Source organism: Bombina bombina, chromosome 1 (genome assembly GCF_027579735.1).
Source record: "Bombina bombina isolate aBomBom1 chromosome 1, aBomBom1.pri, whole genome shotgun sequence".
Taxonomy (NCBI): domain Eukaryota; kingdom Metazoa; phylum Chordata; class Amphibia; order Anura; family Bombinatoridae; genus Bombina; species Bombina bombina.
This window is the reverse complement of record NC_069499.1, coordinates 1,160,855,173-1,160,880,157: the sequence shown is the minus strand read 5'-3', so window position 1 is coordinate 1,160,880,157 and position 24,985 is coordinate 1,160,855,173. Positions and strand designations below refer to the sequence as shown.

Here is a 24,985-nt window from a genome sequence, read left to right as displayed (position 1 = left end):
AATTTTTATTAAAAATGTCACTCTTTTCTGAACCTACTCCTACTAAGACTTTTGCTGTTTAGGAGTTTATTGACAGGGGACAAGCTATTCCACAATTTCTCCTATAGTGTCACAAAAATGTATGGCCCACATGCAGAGCCCTGTACTTCCTTTGACACTCCACCTGGAGTTTCTCTGCATTTCATGCAGGTAGAAAACAGTACTAAAGGACATATTTTCAATCATTTAGGATGATTGAGTCAGTAGTTGCTATTTTGAATGTTTCTTCCTTGTAACTGTAAGGGGAAGATACTTCAATAGTATCTGAGGGGGAATTCTCAGACTCAGATGGAGTAATATCTTTATGTAAACCAGGGCCTTCAATGGCAGCCAGCTGTGTGCATTGCTACCGTCACTAGTGTGCATATAGGTTCGATGCGCTGTTCTCAGGATGGTAACTTCTCTGGATGAAATCCAGGATACGATAAAAGCTCTTAAACTAGCTAATTCCTTTTTACAGATGCTTCCCTGCAAGTTATCAACTGGGAGCAAATATTTCAGGCGCCTTATGGTTAAAACCTTGTCCTCTAGGTTTAAGCTGTTAGCAATTCCTTACAAGGGGAAGACCCTGTTTGGAGCTGGCTTAATGAAAATTATCTCTGATATCACGGGAGGTAAAGGCATCTTCTCGCTCAGGATAAGAGAAATAAACAAAAAGGACGACAGGGTAATTTTCGTTCCTTTCGAAATTTCAAAGGAAATTCTTCCTTTTACGCCTCCAAGCAGGAACACTCTAAACCTTCATGGAGACCCACTCAGTCTTGGAATAAGGGAAAACTATCCAAGAAGCCTGCTTTTGAATCAAAGACAGCATGAAGGACCTGCCCCTGATCCGGAACGGGATCTTGTAGGAGACAGACCTTCCTTCTCCGCTTAGGATCCCTGGGCGATAGAAAGAGTGTCCCAGGGATACAAACTAGAGTTCAAAAGTTTTCCTCCTAGAGGCAGGTTCTACTTTTAGAGTATCTGCAGACCCGGCAAGGAGAGAGGCGTTCTTACACTGTGTAGGAGACCTCTCCGACCTGGGAGTGTTTGTTCCTGTTCCGATACAGAAACGGGGTCTGGAATTTCATTCCAATCTGTTTGTGGTTCCCAAAAAAAGAAGGAACCTTCAGTCCAATTTTAGATCTCAGGAGTCTAGACAAATTTCTAAGAGTACCATCCTTCAAGATGGAAACTATTCGTTCCATTCTCCCCTTGATCTAAGAGGGTCAATTTGGGACAACAGTGGTTAAAGGATGCATACTTGCATGTTCTTATTCACAGGGTTCATCACAAGCTCCTAAGGTTTGCCTTTCTGGATAAACATTTCTAGTTTATGGCTTTTCCCCTCGGTCTTGCCACAGTTCCCAGAATTTTCACAATGGTAGCGTGGCCGAGCGGTTTAAGGCGCTGGATTTAGGCTCCAGTCTCTCTGGAGGCGTGGGTTCAGATCCCACTGCTGCCAGTACAAAGGTTCTGGGATCTCTGTTGGTGGTGCTTCGGTTATGGGGCCTTGCAGTAACGCCCTATCTGGACGACATCCTAGTCCACGCGCCATCCTTACAACAAGCAAGATCCGACATGGACACGGGGTTATCCTTCCTGCATTCTCACAGGTGGAAGGGAGTTCCTTAGTACCAATTACAAGGGTAACTTTCTTGGGATCCATAATAGATTCCCTATCAATGTAGATTTTTCTGACAGAAGTCAGGAAATCAAATTCTTGTCTAGCCCTTCAGTTCATCCCTCAGCCTTCAGTGGCTCAGTACATGGAGGTAATCGATCTGATTGTGGCAGCAATGGACAGCATTCCGTTTGCTCGGTTTCATCTCAGACCTCTGCAGTTATACATGCTCAGGCAATGGATCGGAGATTATACCAATTTGTCTCCTCGAATATTTCTAGAAGCAAGAGACAAAGGATTCTTTTCAATGGTGGTTGTCTTGAGCTCATTTCTCCCAGGGAACCTGCTTTCGCAGACCATCTTGGGTGATTGTGAATACAGACACTAGAATTTTAGGGTGGGGAGCAGTCTGGGACTCCCTAAAGGCTCAGGGGGTTTGGACTCAGTTAAGAGTCTCTTCTTCCTATAAGTTTCTGGAGCTGAGAGCGGTCTTCAGTGCTATTCTGGCCTTGCCTCAGTCCAGTTTATCAGGTTCCAGTCAGACTACATAACTTCTGTGACCTACATTAATCATCAGGGAGGAACGAGAAGAGTTCCTTAGAGATGACAGAGGTAACCAAAATAATTCAGTGGGTGGAGGCCCATTCTTGCTATCTGTCGGTGATCCAATCCCAGGGGTGGACAACTGGGTCGCGGACTTCCTGAGCAGGCAGACCTTTTTTCCGCCGTTTGCGCTTCTTCCTCGGGTCATTGCTCAAATCAAGCAGGAGAGGGCATCGGTGATCCTCATTGCACCAGCTTGGCCTCGTAGGATTTAGTATGCAGATCTGCTGGGGATGTTGTCTCTGCAACCTTGGAGACTTATGTTGAGCAAGAACTTTCTAATTCAAGGGCTCTTCCTTCACAAAAATCTAGTTTCTCTGAAGCTGACTGCTAGGAGATTAAACACTTATTCTGATCCAAGAAGGACTTTTCTCAATAAGTCATTGAGATCATAATTCAGGCTAGTAAGCCTGTTACTAGAAAGATTTAACGTAAGATATGGCATAAATATTTATATTGGTGTGAGTGCAAAGGCTACTCATGGAGTAGAGTTAGGATTCCTAGAATTTCATCTTCTTTCCACGAGGGTTTGGAGAAAGGATTGTCAACATTATTGACCTCTCTGCTGCCTTTGACACTGTTTGACCATCCCCTTCTCCTATGGACTCTCAGCTCTCTTGGGCTCTGTGACACTGCCCTCTCCTGGATCCACTCTTATCTCTCTTACAGATCCTTCTCTGTCTCTTTTGCTGGTGACTCCTCCTCTCTTTTGCCTCTGTCTGTTGGAGTACCTCAAGGCTCTGTCCTGGGTCCTCTACTCTTCTCTATTTACACTTCTTCACTGGGTAAACTTATCAACAGCTATGGCTTCAGCTATCATCTCTATGCTGATGATACCCAGATCTACCTTTCCACCCCTGCACTCTCTCCTTCTGTCAACTCTCACATCAGTGACTGCTTATCTGGCATTACCTCCTGGATGGCCTCTCACCACCTAAGAATAAACATGTCCAAGACCGAACTACTTCTAATTCCCCCCTCTAACTCTACTCCAGTTTCTAATTTTTCTATCACTGTTGGCACCACCACTATCTCCCCATCACCCCAAGTCCGCTGCCTCAGAGTCACGCTTGACTCAAATCTGTCCTTCATTCCCCACATCTAATTGCTCTCTTCATCCTGCCACAACCACCTACGCAATATCTCCAAAATTCATCCGTTTCTAAGTGCTGAAACTACTAAACAGCTAATCCACTCCCTGGTAATTTCCCGACTTGACTACTGTAACAACTTACTAACTGGCCTCCCTCTCTCCCGCCTCTCTCCTCTCCAATCCATCCTAAATGTATCTGCCAGGCTAATCCACCTCTCTCGATGCTCTGTTTCTGCTGCACCCCTCTGTGTGTCCCTTCACTGGCTTTCCATTCACAACAGAGTTAAATTCAAAATTCTCACCCTGACCTACAAAGCCCTCACCAATGCTGCCCCACCCTACCTGTCCTCACTTATCAAAAAATATACTCCTGCCCGCCCCCTAAGATCCAACAATGACCTGCTTCTTCAATCCTCTACCATCACCTCCTCTCATGCTAGACTACAGGACTTCTCTCATGCGGCACCAACCCTCTGGAACACACTACCTTGTGCTGTAAGACTTGCCCCTAACCTCTCCTCCTTTAAACGTTCCCTAAAGACTTTTCTGTTCAGGGAAGCTTATCACCCGACTTATTAACAAACTAACTTCACTTAACTAACAGTTGCCCTCTATCTCCTCACTAATATCATTCTCACCTTTGCAGTCCCCACCTCCTGTTTCCCATCATCCTACCCATCTAGATTGTAAGTTCCCATGGGAATAGGGCCCTCAATTCCCCCTGTATTTTGTCTGTAAAATTTTGTTTTTTATCGTATTGTTTCTCCATTGTACTGTTATCCTTGTACCCATGGGCAGCACTGCGGAATCTGTTGGCGCTTTATAAATAAAGAATAATAATAATAAAATTATTCAGGAGATTCAAGTTCCATTATGGGTCAAATCTCTGCTTTATTTATTTTGTTACACAAGCGTCTGGCAGATGTTCCAGATGTACAATCTTTTTGTCAGACCTTGGTCAGGATCAGGCCTTGGTTCAAACAAGTTACTCCTCCATGGAGTCTGAATTTGGTTCTTGAAGTTATTCAAGGGGCTCCATTTGAGCCTATGCATTCCTTAGATATTAAATTGTTATCTTGGAAAGTTTTGTTTCTTATTGTGATTCTTTATGCTCAAATACAAGAAAGACAATTATTGGCATCAGGTTTATAAATATTGATCTGATTTTAAGCGTCAATTTAGAATTTGAATCAAATTATCATAATGAAAGTATGAACATATAATAAGTATTTGTCAGTTCAATTAATTATTAATTAAGGAATTAAGAAATCAAAAGCACACATAACTGTAATGTTATTAAGACATAAAATATTAGATTAAAAGGTATTGGGGAAAAAAGAAAACACATATATTTAACTAACATGAAACAAGTTAATTGCTGTCACAGTCATCCGCTATTCCCTTGATGACCTTGTTACCCAGACGTTGGAGCATTTGTTGTTCATAATCTAATAAATTAGCCTCCATCGGTACCCTTAGCATACCTCTATTCTCAAGCAATCTTGGCTTTGGTGATGCGCTTAATATCATTAAAATATTTTTTACAATGTTCTATATACTTCCTGTAAGGTCCCTGTTCGCTCATCTTGTCAGTACTGTTACTCCTAATTATATTTTTGCTCGACTTAGCTTAGCTTTACACCCAAACACCATATCACAATTTTCCAATATCTTGTGCACAAGTAAGTTGTTCTGGTCATGAGAAAATTGGATGTTTCTTCCAGATCGAGTTTTTCCTTACTGGGTTACATAACTTCCAGAAGCCATCTTAACTGCCGTGTCAATTTGGATGCAACAAACAATTAATTTATTAAACTTCACAGGCAACTCACGTGAGCATTTACGTACACTTCTCATTATTATTAAATTCAAATATTTACATGCCAAAGTTATCATTAGTTCACTGATCATCGCATCAAATCTGACGCAATATGATTCAATAGTTATTTAAATAAATATGGTTGATAAATTAGCTTACACTTCTAGCAAGTCAAAGCGGACAGATATGCTAATAGAGAAGCAAACAAGTTGGCACCTTGATAAATGGATTTTGGAATTCTGGATTTGGAATGCAAAGTGAGTGAACAAAAGATAAATCTAAATTAAATAAATATTTGGTGTGAAAACAGCATCAACTATTCTCAGCAGGTAGTTTGTTCCAAACATCTTGGAGAACTAACCACAATTCTTTTGTGGATTTAGGCAGCCTCAGTTTCTTCTGTCTCTTTATGTAATGCGATTGTGAAGGGAAATAAACATGAAGTGTCTTTCATCTGTCTTTCCTTGGTCGATCACTGTACAGTCCCCAACATTGCCAGTTTCTTTGTACTTCTTCAGAAGAACTAGGACAGCATACCTGACAACCCCTGTCTGCCTGGGAGAGACCTTGCTGATGCAGTATACCTACCTTGTGTCTTGTTACTGTCCTCAGTCTTGCCATTGTGTGTAACTTTTGATATTAAACTGACTTCAGCAACCTCATCTCAGAGTTTGGCTGTTACTCACCCTGTTTAATTCCTCCTACACAGCTGTTTCTGTTTCAGTTATTGATTGTGTTTCAACCTACATATTAAATTGATGATCATTAACACCTGTTTGGTATAATTATTTCATCATGCACCTGACTATATGCCTACAAAATCCTTCACTTTGCGCAAGTGAACATAGAAGATTTTATGCTTTTTTAAGGCAAATGGTGGTTACACCAAATGTTTATTTCTTTAAGATTTTTTTTTGTTCACTCACTTTGCATTTTCTTAATTGATAAAAAATAAACTATTAACATTTTTTTTAAACCATTCTTGCTTTGCAGCATTTTTTTCACAACTGTCTAAAACTTTTTCTCAGTATTATATATGTGTGTATGTACGTTCCCTACACCCTAATTATCCAATAAACCACATTATTTTTGCTGATTTCAGACTCTCTCTCTAGGATGTTTTTGTTTACATGATGCATCACTTTTTGTGCATTGCTGTGTTTTCTTGGGGTTTTTTCATCTCATAATTTTTTAGCACCTCAGTTGCTTCAATTTTTTTCTGCCCCATCTGGCATGTCATCATTGCAATCTTTTTATTTTGGCTATTTTTTTTTTTGTTTTAAAGGTCAAACAACATTCTACATCTCATAAGTTGTTTTTTTTTTTGTTCTCTTGCTTAAAGGATTACTTTCTGTTATAATTTTTAAGCTAAACAACTAACATATTAAAGTTAATAAACATTAATTAAAACCTACTGACCTATATTTTCTCCAAAACAAAGTTTTATAACGTTCTAAAAGTTATATATTTTATTCACCCATGATGTCACGTTATCCTGCCCACTATTTTCAGCACTGAGTGTTCAAGATACTTAAACCAATAACTTTGTGTTTAAAGCGCCATTTTGAAGCCTAGGTATTGTAAACGGATTGGTACAGAGCAAAGGACACCCACGGAGTGGGTTTGGAAAACAATTAAATTTTCAGACAAGATTTCTGATATACGGTAGAGATATGTTAATGAAGTGCTATTGATAAAAAGCGTATTTGGGGTAGTTAGTTAGTAACAGGCATAGAAAATATTTACTTACAGTGGCCCTTTAAAACTGGGTGCACTTTTGTTTTAATCTTGCTGCTAAAATTGGCCTTTGTCATGTTTCTGGCCTCTTTAACAGGATGGAGCCCAATAGCAGGGTTAGAAGGAAATGGGATAGATTGCATAGGAATAGACTGAAGATTTAAATATTTACAACAACCCTGTTTATTAGGAGAAAGTTATGCAGGCAAATAGCAAGTAATGTCCTGAAATAGTTCATACTGGGAAGCAGGTACAAGCACGAGTTAAAAGAAGAAAACTGTACAAATCAGTATAGATGATTTTAATGTGCAAGTTTAGACAGACAAGAGCCAAGTACTGAAAGGGCGACTTCAGGGCCAAGGACAGTAGTGCCCACTACTGGGCTAAGCAAAGGTGAGTGCCCGCTTCTGGGACAAGCAAAAGAAGAGATTGCCTGCTTCTGGGCCAAGCAAAATAAGAGATTCCCCCATCTGGGCAAAGCAAAAGAAGAGAGTGCCCACTTCTGGGCCAAACAAGGGGATACCAGGGTGCTGAATACAGCTAGCAGCAGCTGCAGAAAAAGGCAGTGCTGGAGACAGGGTAAACAAATAGGCACATCAGGCAATAAGGTCCAATCAATAGTAGTAACTGTGCCACATGCAGAGACAAGGTTAGGGTAGTCTAAGATTTAAATGATAGCAGCAAGTATCCAAACTTAGGCAAGGTCACAGGCAGGAAATCCAGCAACAAACAGGAAGCAAGAAGAGGAAAGACTCTAATGCCAGAGCAAGGTGTGAAGGCATAGGCTGCTCAATATATAGGCACAAAGCACTTCCCTGATTGGCTAACATACAGGGTGGATGGAGCTGGGAGAAACACATACTGATGATAATATTCTTCCAAAAAACCCTGCAAGTAAACATCCTCCAGCGGCACAAATAGAGCAAAACAGACTCTCCCAAGTATGGCACAGTGAGGGAAGACACCAACAGCATCTCCACCCTGCAGTTTGTATTTTAGCATGAATAGAGCTTAGGAGATCCTGACAGTAGCTTATGGTATCCTGACAGCCTTGAACTTTCTTATTTAGGTGTCTGCTGAACTGATATTCATTGCTGACTTGGAGTGTCTCTTGTTACCAGCTTGCCTCACCCGATTTTACTTTACCTCTTAAATGATACCTGTTGTTGACTTGGATCGCTCCTTGATACAAGATTGCCGAATCCCCTGTACTTCACTTCTCTGATTAATAACTATTGCTGCCCTTTGCCCTTGCCTCTTGTCTGCTCCTTGGTGCTGCATGCCCAGTGTCTAATTGGCGTTGTCCCTCAAAGTTTTAAGTGTCTTGCTGCTGATTCTTTTTCAGTCCTATGGTACTTTATATTTTGTTTATTAATAATAATAATAGAAACATGTAGCAAAACTTTAAAATTATAAAAAGCTGAGGAAAGAGTGAGGAAAAGGTGCTTGTTTTAGTGGTTGTTGAATTAGAAAAATCAAAAAATCCTGAAAACTCTGCTTAAAAAGTATTTTCTGATGGATTAGAATACCACTGTCAAATTTTGTGATAACAAAGTATTGCTGAAGTTAATACAATTAGGAGCCAGTAAAAACACCTGCAATAACTGTTTTCTAATAGTTTTCTATTTAATTGAAATAACCCTAGAAAATTCATGCAAGACACTTTTCACAGCTCTTCTAATGGATTGGATTTTAGATAAAAGGTCTAGAAAGACGTTAGTGCAGCTGAAATCCACAAAACCACATGTGCACACAAATGTTTTTATGTTCCTAGTGTATATCACTTGCAAGGACCTAGTATAATGCAGACAGCCTGACTCCATATACTTCATCCCAGGAGAGAAAGTGGACATAAAAAAAGTATGTAGTTACATTTCTTTCATGTAATTGGCAAGAGTCCATGAGCTAGTAACGTATGGGATTTACAATCCTACCAGGAGGGGCAAAGTTTCCCAAACCTCAAAATGCTTATAAATACACCCCTCACCACACCCACAATTCAGTTTTACAAACTTTGCTTCCTATGGAGGTGGTGAAGTAAGTTTGTGCTTGATTTTCTTCTGTGATATGCGCTTCTCAGCATTTGAAGCCCGATTCCTCTCAGAGTACAGCGAATGTCAGAGGGTTGTGAAGGGAGTATCACCTATTGAATGCAATGGTTTTCCTCATGGGAGATCTATTTCATAGGTTCTCTGTTATCGGTCGTAGAGATTCATCTCCTACCTCCCTTTTTCAGATCGACGATATACTCTCATATTCCATTACCTCTACTGATAACTGTTTCAGTACTGGTTTGGCTATCTGCTGTATGTGGATGGGTGTCTTTCGGGTAAGTATGTTTTCATTACTTAAGACACTCTCAGCTATGGTTTGGCACTTTATGTATTAATATAAAGTTTTAAATATATGTATTGTACTTAAATTTGCCATAAGTCAGGTTTATGTATATTTCCTTTTGCAGACTATCAGTTTCAAAATTGGGAAACATATTTTGGAAGTTATTTTTTCTTACCTGGGGTATAGTCTTTTTTCAAATTGACTGCTTTTTCATTAATTTTCGTGGGCAAAATTAGGCTTGCGAGGTTGCAAAATGCTGATGTTTATTGCGTCATTCTTGGTGCAAGAATCTTTTTGGCGTGAAGGTACGTTCGGTGACGCAAATTCGTCATTTCCGGTGTCTTATTTGATGCCGGGTTTCCTTGCACAAGGTTGTGTCTGCAATGACGCGAGTTGCGTCATTTCCGGATGTTGTTAACGCCAAAAAAAAAAATTATTTTGCAAATTAATGCTCTGCCGGGGGGGATGGTGAGATGGTAGGCCGCAACCCTTATGTCATTCCGGTACGCTGGATATTATCTCTGTTCCAAAGATAATAGTATGGTGTTAAAGAGTTTGCTTTACTGTATATCCTAGATCCAAGAGGTATATGCGATGGAGAGATAAAAAAGGGATTTCACACATCCTTGTGCAGAGAGTTATAGGAGCTGATAATTTTGCATCCTGTCATGGCCACCGTCCGGAAGTTCCCCCCTACTTATCTCTTTTAAATGGAGTATGTTCGTTCTTTGTTAAAGAAGTGTTGATTACTTTGGATATTGAGGAAACTAGCCCACGTAATACTAAAACTTGTAAATGTTTAAAATCTGTTTATAAACCTCCTGTGGTTACTCCAGAGGTTTATCCAGTTCCTTATGATATTTCAAAGGAATGGAATAGGCCTGGTATTTCTTTTATTCCTTTTTCTAGGTTTAAAAAGTTGTATCTTTTGCCAACAGTTAGATTGGAGTTTTGGGGAAAAATCCCCAAAGTTGATGCGGTTATTTCTACTCTTGCCAAACGTACTCATGGACTCTTGCCAATATGAAAGAAATTAATTTATCAGGTAAGTTCTTACATAATTTATGTTTTTTCTAATTTCATCTTGTTTTTTTTTCTTCTTTAGAAGAAGTCAGTGTATATTTATTAATTGTATTAATACAACATAATGTATGCAGGCATTGTATTTCTATATACCATTTATTTATAAAGCATATTATGCAGCATTATAACATTATGTATACAATTACAAAGAACCTACCTTGATAGGCATTAAGGGTAGAAGGCCCTGCTTGTGAATTACTGATAGCTGCAAACCACTGTTACATGAGATGATCAACAGGACAGATGGACATAAAATTCACTCCTTTGTTGGCAAAATAGTATATTTGGGTTATCACAGGAAGGATATGCAGGGGTGGAAAGATATTCTCAATGTTTATTAGCCTGAAGGGAAAAACCTACTAGTTCATTTAACAGCATACATTTGGGAGGTCAATAATGAAATTCAACTGTAGTAAAATTGATATAACAAAAATGAAACTTACAAAACCATACAAACATTCATGTATTAGGCTTATAAGCATGTTCACAGGTCAACATTCTATAATTAAATTAAACATAGGCACAGAAAGGTTTTCAAACTATACTTGCATTAGATGATGTCACCTGCATCTACCCCTCCACCTCTTAAAATAAAGCCTTTGGCTGCCAGAGTGACACGCATCACACTGATGAGTAACACTATGCAGCCACCTCTGTCAGGTAAAGAATTGAAAGAGAAGACTTTAGGTTTAAAAGACCACTCTATGCAGTAGAATGACATAATCAATAAGTACATACTAAAAAGACAATGATTTAACACCTACTCTGAATTTCAAATAAACAGTAGATTTATTTCCTGACAAATATATTTTTTCTTCCATTTTCCAGCCCGTTGTATCATGTGACAGACATCAGCCAATCACAGGCTAGTATACGTATACCCTGTGAGCTTGTGCACATGCTCAGTAGGATCTTGTTCCCCAGAAAGTGTGAATATAAAAAGACTGTGCAAAATGTGATAATGGAAGTAAATTGGAAAGTGTTTTAAAACGTCATGCTATATCTGAATCATAAAACTTTATGTTGACTTGAGTGTACCTTTAAATATCATAAATCAATAAAAGTATTAAAGTTATACATTTAACCAGTTGATAAGCCTGCCCAGAGGGTTAAAAATTTAACCCCACAAGCTACAAAAAAAAAGGTAAAAATAGAGAAAAAATATAAACAAAGCTATCCAAAATAATAAAATTATACCTAAACTAATACCCCTATAAAAATAAAAAATCCCCCCCCAAAATAAAAACACCCCCTAATCTAATACTAAACTAACAATAGCCATTAAAAGGCTTTGCCCTAAATAAATCAGCTCTTTTACATTAAAAATAAACAAAGTCCCCCCTAACATTAAAACCCCCCACCCACCAAACCCCCAAAATAAAAAAACCTAACACTAATAAACCTAAACTACCCATTGCCCCTAAAGAGGCATTGTATGGGCATTGCCCTTAAAAGGGCATTCAGCTCTTTTTGAAATTGCCCAATGAACCCTAATCTAAAAAAACAAAACAAAAAAAAACTTTAAAAAAACTAACACTAAAGCCCCAAATAGGTACTCACGGTTTCAGAAGTCCGGCGGAGAAGGTTTTCTTCCAGGCGGGTCCATCATCCTGGTACACAGCAAAGGCAGCGCAGAGTGGAGGTTCGGAACGGTCTTCCCAGATGTGGTGTTCCTCTGCAGTGGTCATCTGTGGCGGTGTCGGCAGTCCTTGCGGTGGCAGTGGTTCTCAACAGCATTGAGGCTTCTTTTCATCCGATGTCCCTCGTATACCGAATATTGAATGCAATGAATTTGGGGTACCTTGCATTCCTATTGGCTGAATTTTTCAAAACAGCCAATAGGATTAGAGCTACTGAAATCCTATTGGCTGTTTAAATCAGCCAATAAGATTTCAGTAGCTCTCATCCTATAGGCTAATTTTTAAAATTTCAGCCAATAGGAGTGCAAGGTGCCCCAATAAATATAGGGTACCTTGAATTCAATCTTCAGTGTGTGGTGGACGATCGCATGAAGAGGAAGCTCCACGCCTTTGCCGAGGACCGCTGCCGCTGATGACCGCCGCCAAGGATCGCCACATCTGGAAATACCGTTCCGGACCTCCGCTCTGCACCGCCTTTGCTCCGCGCACATCTGGAAAGACTGCTCTGGATCTCCGCTCCGCACCGCCTTCCCTGTGGATGAAGATGATGGACCCGCCTGGGAGAAGACCTTCTCCGCTAGACTTCTGAAACCATGAGAACCTATTTGGGGCTTTAGTGTTAGGTTTTTAAAAAAAAAAAATTTGGGTGGTGTTTGTTTTTTAGATTAGGGTTTATTGGGCAATTTGTAAAAGAGCTGAATGCCCTTTTTAGGACAGTGAAAAAGAGAGAAGCGCTCAACCTCAGAACGAACAATAGCACAATAGCTTGTTCTATGACTAGTCACCACCCAAGAATCAGCCTCTTTTTGCTCAACATGTGCCTTTCACAGAGAAGAACTTTCCTGTAGCATATCAGTCTGATCTTGACTTAACAGTACAGTCCAGCCCCGAAATACCATGCACTCCCTCTCTGAGCAAGAGAAACAGAAAAACAACAGACGTACGTCTATTGTTCGTTCACAGGTTGAACACTTCTCTCTTTTTATTTATACACTTACTCATGTCTGTTTAATTAAACAAAGAATGCTTGTATCCTTCACTAACACAGCCCACACAACACTGCTCTCATGAAATGTGGATCCATATTACATGGATTCACACAATCTTCTCACTATGCTTTGCCTTCCCTGACAGCTTCCCACTTTACTATCCTGAGCTGTAGTGACTTTCTGTCCAATGCTTTATTTTGGTGCAGGTCATCTCCCTTAGGGCATGATATTCAAACCCTCAACGGCATGGAGAGAAATTACACAAAATGTTTGGGATTTTTTTTAGACCTTGTATTGTAGGAATCTCTGTTTCAGATAAGAAACACTACATAGCAATATAAACATGTCTCAAGTTAAAATTTGTGTTACTAATTATTTTTAAGGTCCTCATAGTAACGACAAGACTTCTTAGATAATCTCACCTGAGCGGCAAGGTTTTGAATATCAGGCCCTCAGTCCCAGCCCTTTTACTACACATCTCTGGTCTCTTCTGGTCTCTTCATTTTAACTGTGGCTCTCTGATTCTAAGTGGCTCTGTTAGAAGTGGCAGAGTTACTCACTGGAGTTAGAAACTGGAAATGGAAACTGCAGTCCCACTAACAGGTAAACTTAATAACTATACATATACACTATACTCTCTATGTCTTTTCTGCTCTCTCTGTCTACCCTTCTCCTAAAACTCACTGCATGTCGCTATAACAACAACCCACACATTAGCCATATCTCACCCTCCCTTCTCTCATCCCCTATGCTGTCCTCTCATGAACTACTCTGTCTCCTTAGAAACACTTCCCGCTCTAAATCTCCTGTGTCTAGTCATATGCACCCCTACAAATCTCACTCTCACCTTCTGTCACTCTCACTGCTACTACTGCTTGCTGCTGGTGACGTCTCTCCTAACCCTGGCCCTGCAGCAATCACCACACTTTTACACTCTCGCTCTGTCTCCCACTGCAAAAACTCTAGGTCACACAAAACCAACAATTTCGTCTCCATTAACACACAGCGCGTATCCCCTCTGTTTTCTTGTGCCCTCTGGAATGCTCGCTATGTCTGTAACAAACTTACAACTGTTCACAACCTGTTTGTTTCCAATGCTTTCAACCTTTTAGCAATTACTGAAACCTTGCTAACTTCCTCTGACACTGCTTCCATTGCTGCTGTCACACATGGTAGTCTTCACTTTAGCAACACACCTAGGCCAGGTGAGAGACATGGTGGCGGTGTTGGCATCTTACTCTCCCCCTCCTGCTCCTATTAGTACCTATCTCTATTTCCATCTCTCTCCTTTTCTTCCTTTGAAGTCCACTGCATTCGCCTGTTCTCCCCCCTCTCAGAGTGGCAGTTAGCTATTGCCCCCCTGGGCCAACCTCCCAATTCCTTGACAACTTTGCTGCCTGGCTTCCTTACTTTCTCTCTACAAATACACCTACTTCTGGGGGACTTCCACATCCCCATTGACAACCCATCTGCCTCTGTTGCCTCTAAACTTCTCTCACTCAATAAATCCACCCTATTCCCTACCCACTGCGATGGACACTCGATTGATCTGGTATTCTCCTATCTCTGCTCTCTCTCTCTGTTGTTGCCTGTCGTCCATTTCCTATCACAGACCACCATCTGCTTAACTTTTATTCTTAATATACAGGCAAACCCTACTTCCACCCTCGCCCCCGCACCTGTAGAAACCTGCACACTGTAGACCCTCCCCAACTCTCCAACCTTATTCAAATACGCCTCCTCCACACTTCCATGATATCCTGCCCTGACCTTGCTATAACCCACTATAACAATACTCTCTCCTCTGCACGTGACACTCTCGCTCTGCCCCAACTTCGCAAATACCCATGTCATCAGCTCCAGCCCTGGCACTCCCAGCAAACATGCCACCTACAAAAATGCTTCCACACTGCTGAACGTGCCTGGAGGAAATCCTGCTCTGAACCTGATTTCATGCACTATAAGTTCATTCTTTACTCTTACAACTCTGCCCTTCACTTAGCTAAGCAAACCTACTTCTCTTCTCTTATAACCACTCACTCCTCAAACCCTAAAAGTATCAACTATCTTCTTTACCCACTTGCACCACCACCCTCATCTGCATTCAGTGCTCAAGACCTAGCTGACTACTTTTACAATAAAACACTTACCATCCAAAGAAACATCCCAACACAAGCCTGTAATCTCCCAACTTCGCTCCCATTCTCCCCCCTCTGCCGCTCTCTGCACCCTCCTCCAACCACTGAGAGTGAAGTGGCTTCCCTATTGTCTTCCTCATACCTCACTACCTGCCCACTTGACCCTATTCCTTCACATATAATACCTTCTCTGTCTCCCACCCTCACTCCGGCTCTTACTCACATATCCAACCTATCCCTTTCTACCGGCTCATTCCCTGCCTCCTTCAAACATGCAAAGGTCACCCCCATCCTCAAAAAACCCTTCCTTGACTGTAACTCTCCTGCAAACTACCGCCCCATATCACTGCTCCTGCTAGCTTCAAAAATCCTTGAAAAACTAGTTTTCGATCGCCTAACCCACTTCCTGTCCTCCAATTCATTGCTTGATCCCCTGCAATCTGGCTTCCTTCCCCAACACTCAACTGAGACTGCCCTCACCAAGGTTACTAACGATCTCCTTTCTGCTAAAAACAAAGGCTACTACTCTATACTCATTTACTTGACCTCTCTGCTGCCTTTGACACGGTTGACCATCCCCTTTTCCTACAGACTCTCAGCTCTATTGCTGGATTCACTTGTCTCTCTCTAACAGACCCTTCTCCATCTCTTTTGCTGGTGACTCCTCCTCTCCATTGCCTCTGTCTGTTGGAGTTTACTCCACTGGGTAAACTTATCAACAGCTATGGCTACAACTATCACCTCTATGCTGATGATACCCAGATCTACCTTTCCACCCCTGCACTCTCTCCTTCTGTCAATTCTCTCATCAGCGACTGCTTATCTGAAATTTCATCCTGGATGGCCTCTTACCACCTAAAAATAAACATGTCCAAGACCGAACTATTTCTGATCCCCCCTCTAACTCTACTCCAGTTTCTAATTTTTCCATTGCTGTTGGTGGCACCACTATCTCCCCATCACCCCAAGTCCACTGCCTCAGAGTCACACTTGACTCAAATCTGTCCTTCATTCCCCACATCCAATTGCTCTCTTCATCCTGCTGCAACCACCTATGGAATGTCTCCAAAATGTGTCCGTTTCTGAGTGTTGAAACTACTAAACTGCTAATTCACTCCCTGGTAATTTCCCGACTTGGCTATTGTAATAACTTACTATCTGGCCTCCCTCTCTCCCGCCTCTCTCCCCTTCACTCCATCCTAAATGCATCTGCCAGGCTAATCCACCTCTCTCGATGCTCTGTTTCTGCTGCACCTCTCTGTGAGCCCAAACAGGTTGTGAACAGTTGTAAGTTTGTTACAGACATAGCGAGCATTCCAGAGGGCACAAGAAAACAGAGGGGATACGCGCTGTGTGTTAATGGAGACGAGATTATTGGTTTTGCGTGACCTAGAGTTTTTGCAGTGGGAGACAGAGCGAGAGTGTAAAAGTGTGGTGATTGCTGCAGGGCCAGGGTTAGGAGAGACGTCACCAAGCTTTGTCAAGCTTGACAAAGGCTGAAGTCAATTTCAGCGGAAACGCGTTGCGGATCTCCCTTTAACTGAACAGAAGGATCAGCTGTAGAGCCGGCTTCCCACTGCCTAAGCGTGATACTCCCCCATCTGCAAACCAATCACCGCCTCAATTGGAGAAGGCGCGAAGTTCGGGGATCACAGTGGTACAGACGCTGGGTACACGCTAAGCTCCAAGATCAGCGGAAGCAAGCTTTTTACAGTTTCTCACACGGAGACATTTGGTCTTCACAAGAGGCGTAAGTTCTCACATGGAGGTATGAGGACTCAAACACCGGAGTAAAAGATTAATTTAACAGGTACCTGTTGTATCAAGTGCACTTTTTGGATCACTACAAATCTGAAACATTGTTCTTTATTGAACCCACTACTGGACAATATTATTTGAATATCTGATATTTTATGTGTACATTTCCAAGTGGTATTAACTACATGATCTCAATTATTATGGAAATGCAATAGATATTTAAGTAAATAATAATACTGCTTAAAACTGCTTAAAAGCGCTTAAAAGCAGTAATTAATACCTTGTTGTTTTTGCTGTAACATATCTGGTTTACATTTACCTTATAATTTACCTTACAACATTTATAACAATTGATTGGCCAATCACATACATTTTGGGCTATAGACGAATTGTTAATTTATAGAAACTTGTTTTATATATTCCCTTTTGGATTCTTTTTATACGATTTTCTGATTGAGTCATCTTATTTAATATACATATATTGCTTTTATAAAAACATTTTACAAAAATCATTTTATTGAATAAAACTTCATATTTTTTATAATTATCTGCTCTCTCTTTTTTGTGGGTTGCCTTAATTGGCGCTTTTAGATTTTAACTGTTATCCTTGTACCCATGGGCAGCGCTGCGGAATCTGTTGGCGCTTTATAAAAAAGAATAATAATAATAATCTCTACTATTCCCTTTCCCTCCAGATGTTGCAGTGCACCCTGTCTTGGATCTAGAACTAAAGTAACTATAATGGGTCAGCACAACTGCCATACAACACCATGTGCAATAATGGTTATTCTTGACCTTTTTGCCACCCTCCCTACCTGTGGACAAGTATGGTAAGTGGGTTATATTGAGAAAGAACCTATGCTTAAAATCATGTGGTATGGGAACAAAGAAAGACCTCTCAAACAAATATACCAAGACACGTAAAATCAGAAAGGCTTACTATTAAAGGGATATGAAACCCAAACATTTTATTTTGTGATTCAGACAGAACCATACAATGTTATTATAAAATTTGCTTGATATTCTTTGTCGAAGAGATGCCAAGGTGGATTTCTGGAGCACTACATGACAAGAAAAAGTGCTGCCATCTAGGGTTCTTACAAATGGATGCCATATAGTGCTTTAGACACATGAACCCTCCTGAGCTTATGTCCCTGCTTTTTAACAAAATATATATTTGTAAGCTATAAAGTTGTTTAAAATTGCATGCTCTATCTGAATCATGAAAGAAAAACTTTATGTCCTTTTAACTAGTCAGGGTTTAAGCTGTCTATGTCACAACTATATATTTTTTTCTGGTTGATGTAGTTTCTCTTGCTTTACTTAAGGTGGCAATAGTATGAATGACCAAAAAATCCATTCTAGAGACTAAGGGGAAAATCTTTATGTCAGTCTGTAGCTCACTGGAAAAATATTCAATGAGATTTATATAAATACTCGGTTGCAGCTAAATCTAATACTATTTCTTTCTGTCCCATGATATCTTGGAGAGAATATAAGGAGAGAAGGTGCATTTTGAATTGTCTTTCAACTGTATGGAATATTGCTCCCATTTCACTTATGACTTATTGTGAGAATCCTCTGAGTCTCATTAATCCCCATTCTCTCTTTATGTAGGAAATATTGTAGGAGATGACCATTAGTTGTGCTAGTTTTCATCACTAATCATCAATATGATACAACATTTTATTAGGGAACACTGAAGCTAGGATTAAAGAAGTGGAGCAAATAGGGTATACTATAAAAAGGTAGTTTATTTAAGGGGCGGGGTTTATGTAGAATTTTTTATAAAGGATCAGAGATTACATAGAATGTTATTACACAAACTGCTGGAATATGTTGGTACAATGGCCACTGCTGCAGTGTTTGCAGTGATTATCATTCTCATGTGTAGCATTATCACACCTTCACAACGGAAAACCCTGTTTGGATAGATCACAAGTATATACCTTTCTCTCAACATTTCCCAGAGCCTTTCTGGGACAGGGAGGTCTGGGGACTTGTGGGTGGTGATCTAATAGTTTTTTTGGGTGGTCCCAAAGCAGAACAGATGGACCACAGGTGTTTAATGGGCAGGCTGGGATGTGATGTGGACTGGGTGCATCACTGCATATCCTATGTGTAACTGATGCTGTCCCCAAAAAAAGGCCATTTGCTCTGAAAGGGGCAGGTATGAAAGTGGGTAAATCTACAATTATACTATAGTACTTATTGTAATTGAGCATTTATATGGCTGACTCAAGACCGAGCTTTCTGGGTCCAAGAATGAAATGATGGCCATAATTCTCAATTCGCTACAGTCTAACCCCAACCAAAGTCAGCAGTATTTTGGCAAATTAAATTTTTACATGCAGGTTGATTCCCAGCTAATAGACCCCATATGCAACTATTTTTTCTAAATAAAAATTACACTAATTGCCAGATTATGGTCTCCCTATGTGCCACCCCTGGTGCCACCTGCTCCAATTACAGAGCCGGCTCTGTTGCTTATACATAAATTGACTGAAATGTTTCCACTGAGTAAAAATACAGTGAATATGGGGTATTCTGGCAATCCCATCTATAGGTGCAGTTTACTTTCAGTAGTTTGTCCACAACCATTTTCTGTAGATGGCTGTTCAGAGCATTCTAGGAACAGACACACCTGACTTTTCTGTTCTGTTTTAGATTAAGGAAGTTTGGAAATGTTTGGAAGAGATACAGCAATCATATGTGCATATTGGAGGAAGATGTCTGACAGTGAACATCAAATGTGAGTCTGTTTACAATAAATGCATAGTAGTAAAGAGACTGTCTGCTTGTCTTCTTCGGAAACTTCATAATTATAAATGCAGTTCCCCTATCTACTTGCCATAAATACACTATATTAAATATATACATTAAGCATGCATATTAATTTATCACATATCTCCTCTTAGAACTGGATCATTATCAAGCAGCTGTTGACAGCGACAGAGACGATACACAGTGACACCTGGTCTCCATCAACAGCAGTTTCTCATGGGATCAAAATCTAGTTACTTATAAAAAATAATGCAAGTGATTTTACAGGTCTTTCCTATGCATTGATTCTTAAAGCTGTATTCCATTAAAAAAATAACTTCTGGATCAGTTCACCCTATTGACATCCTCATTTAATGGTTTTAATGTGTAAGGACATTTACCAGCATGTAGACTTGACAAAGACCCACAGTGACAGGCCTGAAACAAACTGCTGTCAACTTATTACTATACAGCAGAAATCTATATTGAGCTAAAATAGTAATACTTTTGAAGAACATTATGATGTGTTGAACTTTGGAACATTTTACACATATTTCCAGCACACAACAGTGCTGGTTGTTTACAATGATTTGCTTTATTAGAGGTACATGTATGAGCTCATTCTGTGGACATATGTTGGGTGGCATTATTTTCCTGGCAAACATTTTTGGAGGACATTACAAGCTAATTCTAAGAACACATTTTAAACTATTGCTTTTATTTGCATGTAATTGAAATTCACTAGATACTTTATGTTGTAGATCTTAAAGCATATTTTGCACATCAGATTAGGTTGTTTTTATTTATTGTGTGAGACAAGTAGATATTTTCTGTTTGGGTGATTTTATGTTAATTGCATTTTATATTGTTGTATTAACACTTCCATGCTTAATAATACTACCTCTCAGAGCCAGTGCTAAGATATATTGTACTGAATATCTGCCCTTTATTAACTTTTAAAAAAGAACAAATGTATGTGCTTAATGTTTGTTATACATAAAGAGAGAAAGTAGAGGTGTATGTGATGTCCTGTATTTTTGATCTTAAGAATCTATGATAATCAATTTCTATAGGGCTCAAAGGGAAAACAGAAAGGTGATAATCTCTATCACAAAGAAGAGTCAATTCTGATAGTATTTGGACAAGGGGAGAGAGATGTGAGATGCGCTATGGGGGAGGGGCTAAGAATTAGAAAGGTGCGTAATGATCTTTAAAGGGACACTCAGCTTAAATTAATTTTTTTCATGATTCAGATACAGCATGTAATTTTAAACAACTTTCCAATTTACTTCCATTAAAAAAAATGTGCACAGTCTTTTATATTTACAATTTTTGAGTCACCAGATCCTACTGAGCATGTGCAGGAATTCACAGACTATACGTATATGCATTTGTTATTGGCTGATTGCTATCACATGGTACAAGGGGAGTGGAAATATACATAACTTTGAAATTTGTTATAAAAAAATCTACTACTCATTTGAAGTTCAAACTAAGTGCTATTGCATTGTCTTGTTATCTTGCATTTGTTGATTATGCAAATCTAATGTGTTGACTGGTCCTTTAAGGAGAACAAAGAGGACAGAAGGGTACATGATGGTCTGTAGGAAGAAAAAAGAAAAAAAAAGAGCATGATTGTCTTTGACGAGAATAAAGCATTTAGAAAGAGGAAAAAGTTTGAGATTTTCATGATGGTCTGTGAAATGTTTAGGGATGTGCATTATGGATTATGGATAGAGCAGAGAGGTGTACAATGGTTGTTAATGATAATAGATATCCCCAGTGGGTATTTTAATTACAGATATTAAAATTTGCTAATTAAAGGGACATTATGCTCACAATGTTTTGGTCGTGGAAATGAGAGAGCAGCACTTACAAATGTAAAATAATTTTTGCATGAAGTAAGGTTAAATTAACGCTGTTTAAAATTATCTTGCAGCTAACAGGACTTGTTTGATGGTGTACAACAGGGACCCAGTACTCTAATGCTCATTGGCTGTTAGGGACAACTCACACAAAAAAAAAGTTTGTTTAATCCAGCATGGGAACTGTATTCGACTTAAAAACATTTTCTTTACAACAAAAAGAGAAAATGTTTGAGAATCATGTCTCTTTAATTGGTCTCTCTTTTTTCTATCCTCATCTCTTACCCATTCTCCTCTCACACAAGTTTATTTCCTAATGGTTACTCTTTTTGCACAGGCAAAAAATGTGTTACATCTGAAAGGGTAATTTCAGATTATTCCCAACCTTCATTTTGGTCGAATATTGGATTCATATTTGTTACTATAATTTATGATGGGTTAGGGTTAGGGTCAGCAAATATTTACAACTAATTTTAACAAAACACATAAATTATAGAATGACTAGCTCACAGAGGTACAATGTCACAAAACTGCACATTCCAATAGCTCTAGTCAAAGTGATCGAAAAAGGCTGAGCTTCCCCTAGTCGTTCACCTCCCTATGCTAGGTTAAGGCCTGATTGTACAGGCTGTCCCTGAAATCAATCATTACTGATATTTTAGCTTAAAATACTGATTAGCAAAATAATATTGCTCCTTACCTACCTTACTGTACCAAACTGCAGAAATTAATCAATATTTTGCTGTTTATGTCTAGATTTTTACATTAAATCGATATTTGAGAAACTTTGTATTTGTCCAAATTCACATCTCTACTCTAGTATCTAGTCTGGAGACTTTGGCAGAAAGGCAGGAGGGGGTTAAGGCAGCATAGGAAGGTGCTACATTTCCTCAGCATTATTTGCAAACTTTCTTCCTGAGCCAATGGCCATCTTAGCTGCTGGACATCCGATGTTCCTAAGCCATTTTGGGGTTGTTAGAGCATATTTCTCCATTTCATAGCATTTTATTGTTATATATCAGTTAAATGCTTTGCATCTGAAAGTGTTCTATTTAATTTGATTATTAAAAGAGTTTAACGAGCTATGAATTGCTTGTGTCTAGGTTATAATTGTTTTATTCCCCAATGTAGTTTTCACATTCAGTTGTACATATTGTGCCTTACTTTCTGCCTGTTTTATGATTTATGGAACAGTCTTGTACAGCTCAGGTCCATGGACCCTCAACTAAGGTTGATGAAAGATCTACTGATTATGTGAGTCCCTCAAATTTATGCCTAGTCTGCAAATCTGTGCCTGTGTTTGCCCTGTCTCAGCTGTGTGATTCATGCTCTTTTAGCATATTTTAAATTCTAGACAGGGGGTGTCTGGTTTACATATCTGTTAGAGTGAACAAGGGTTACTGACCCTCAGCCTGGACCACCAGGGGGGTATAACCCTTAAATTTAAAGAATATATGCATTATGTTATGGCTGAGCTTATTGCTCCTATTACTTCTACAGCAAAGAACAGACATGTACCTTCAATTTAGGTTACCTCCTCTCATAAGCAATTCTCCCCTGGGTCACCTATTTAAAGTAACTTCTATAGATTTAGTTGTTGTGCATCAGATTAAATATTAAGCAATAGTGCTATAAAGTGCTGTTTTGGCTGTTGTAGCTAGACGTACCTTATGTCTAACATCTTGGTTTGATAATATTGAATCTAAGAGAAGACTTCTGTCACTGGTAAGATGCCTGGCCTGCATGCAATCAAGTACACAGTTACTAGTTTTAAGGGTGATATATGGACAGAGGATAACAAAAATTCCAAGGACAAAGGACAATCTGCTGAATATTTTCACTTCTTTCATACTATATATATTTTCACTCCAGATGTCAAAATGCCTCTTCCTTCTCACCCACTTAAGCTGCAGGAACCCATAAGACTTCATTAATGCCCAGCTCATCTTGGTCTAAAACCAAGCCAGGCAAGAAGTTCCAAGTCAGCAAGAGGGTGTGTGTCCCTGTTAGAATTCACTTCCTGTAGGGGGCAGATTTAATTTGAGGCCTCTGAAACAATTCACACTTCTGCCATGATGAAGCAGGTGTCACACATCATCAGATGGACAATGAAGTTTCAGAGTGTGATCTGAGACATTTATGTCTCCAGGGTCAACAATTATGAGGCAGGAACCAATGTCTTAATTCAGGGGAGTGGCCTTAACATTAAGAGGTTTTGAACAGATTTTGAGATACTGGGGAAATCAAGAGCTCAACTTTATGGCTTCTCAATTTAAGCACAGGTTTGCACACTATTCTGCCAGGTCTCTGGACCCTCGGGTGGTTGTTGTGGATTCCTTAGTGGTGCCTTTGTCATTCAAGTTGATGGATATCTTCCCTCTATTTGTGCAGCTACCCAGAATGAAATTCAGAATCAAGTAGGAACAGGCATTAGTGGTTCTAATTGCTCCAGGTTGGCCTTACAGAAATTGATATTAGGACCTAGTTCAGATGTTCTCTTGTCCTTCTCAGAATAGACCTCCTGTCTAAGGGTTTTTTCTTTCACCAAGATCTTCAGACATTAGCTTGATTGAGACCTTGAAGCGAGGATGTCTTTTACCGGATGTATCCACCATAAGGTCTAGAGAATGTATCTGGCATGCTGTGCAACTGGGAAGTTTAATAGGAAATCCTTTCAAATTCCTATAATTCTGTCATTTCTTCAGGAAGCTTTGAAGGTTTATCTACCAGTTCTCTGAAGAGTCAGATTTATGCCTTGTCTGCTTTGTTTAATGGGAAGATTGATACAATTCCTAATATACAGACTTTGTTCAGGCTCTGATCTATATCAAACCTGTCATTCAACTGGTGATTCCTCCTTGGAGTCTGAGTTTGGTCTTGAAGGTTTTTTAAATCTCTCGTTTTGAACATGCATGATCTTAACTTGATTTGAAATGTTCTCTTTCTGCTTTCCTGTTCCCCATGTTCCTGAGCCTGCTCTTTCCTGTAAGAGAGTCCACAACATTTATTAGAATCTTATAGTTGGTGGAAAGTCCTGTTTGGCAATGCTTTGGTCCTGTCATGTCTTCTGGCTTTATTTCTGTGCTTTGCAATATGTATAATTGAGAATGATAAGGGATTGCTGGAATAACAATAATATAGTGATATTTTACCTCATTATGGTGGACAGGAAATATATCTCACATGTGATGATTTATGAACTCTCACCATCATCAAAGAAATACATTTATCAGGTTAATATAAATTGTTTTTTATTAAAAATAAAATAACTTTTTGCCATTTTTAGGGTCATTTAAAAGATTGTTCCAGTAGGAAGAGAGCTTTTTCTTTTGGTGTTTCAATCAAGACTATTTTAGGAGTGGCCCAAGAGACCCTAAATACCATGGTCAGATGAATTATCAATCGGGGTAATATAAAAGGGTTTTGGGTATTAATTTGGGATAGCTATTATGCTCTGATAAGGAACCTGATATAAGTAGGTTGAGTTCCAGTGCTTGCAATCATTTCAAGCTAGG

The 24,985-nt window shown here is 39.5% G+C and overlaps 1 non-coding gene across 1 annotated transcript; it reads left to right on the top strand.

The window, feature by feature from the left end:
* The first annotated feature begins 1,404 nt into the window (after window positions 1-1,404).
* On the top strand, window positions 1,405-1,486 carry TRNAL-UAG (transfer RNA leucine (anticodon UAG)). The gene has a single exon. It is a non-coding gene; the product is annotated as a tRNA-Leu (tRNA).
* Window positions 1,487-24,985: the final 23,499 nt, after the last annotated feature.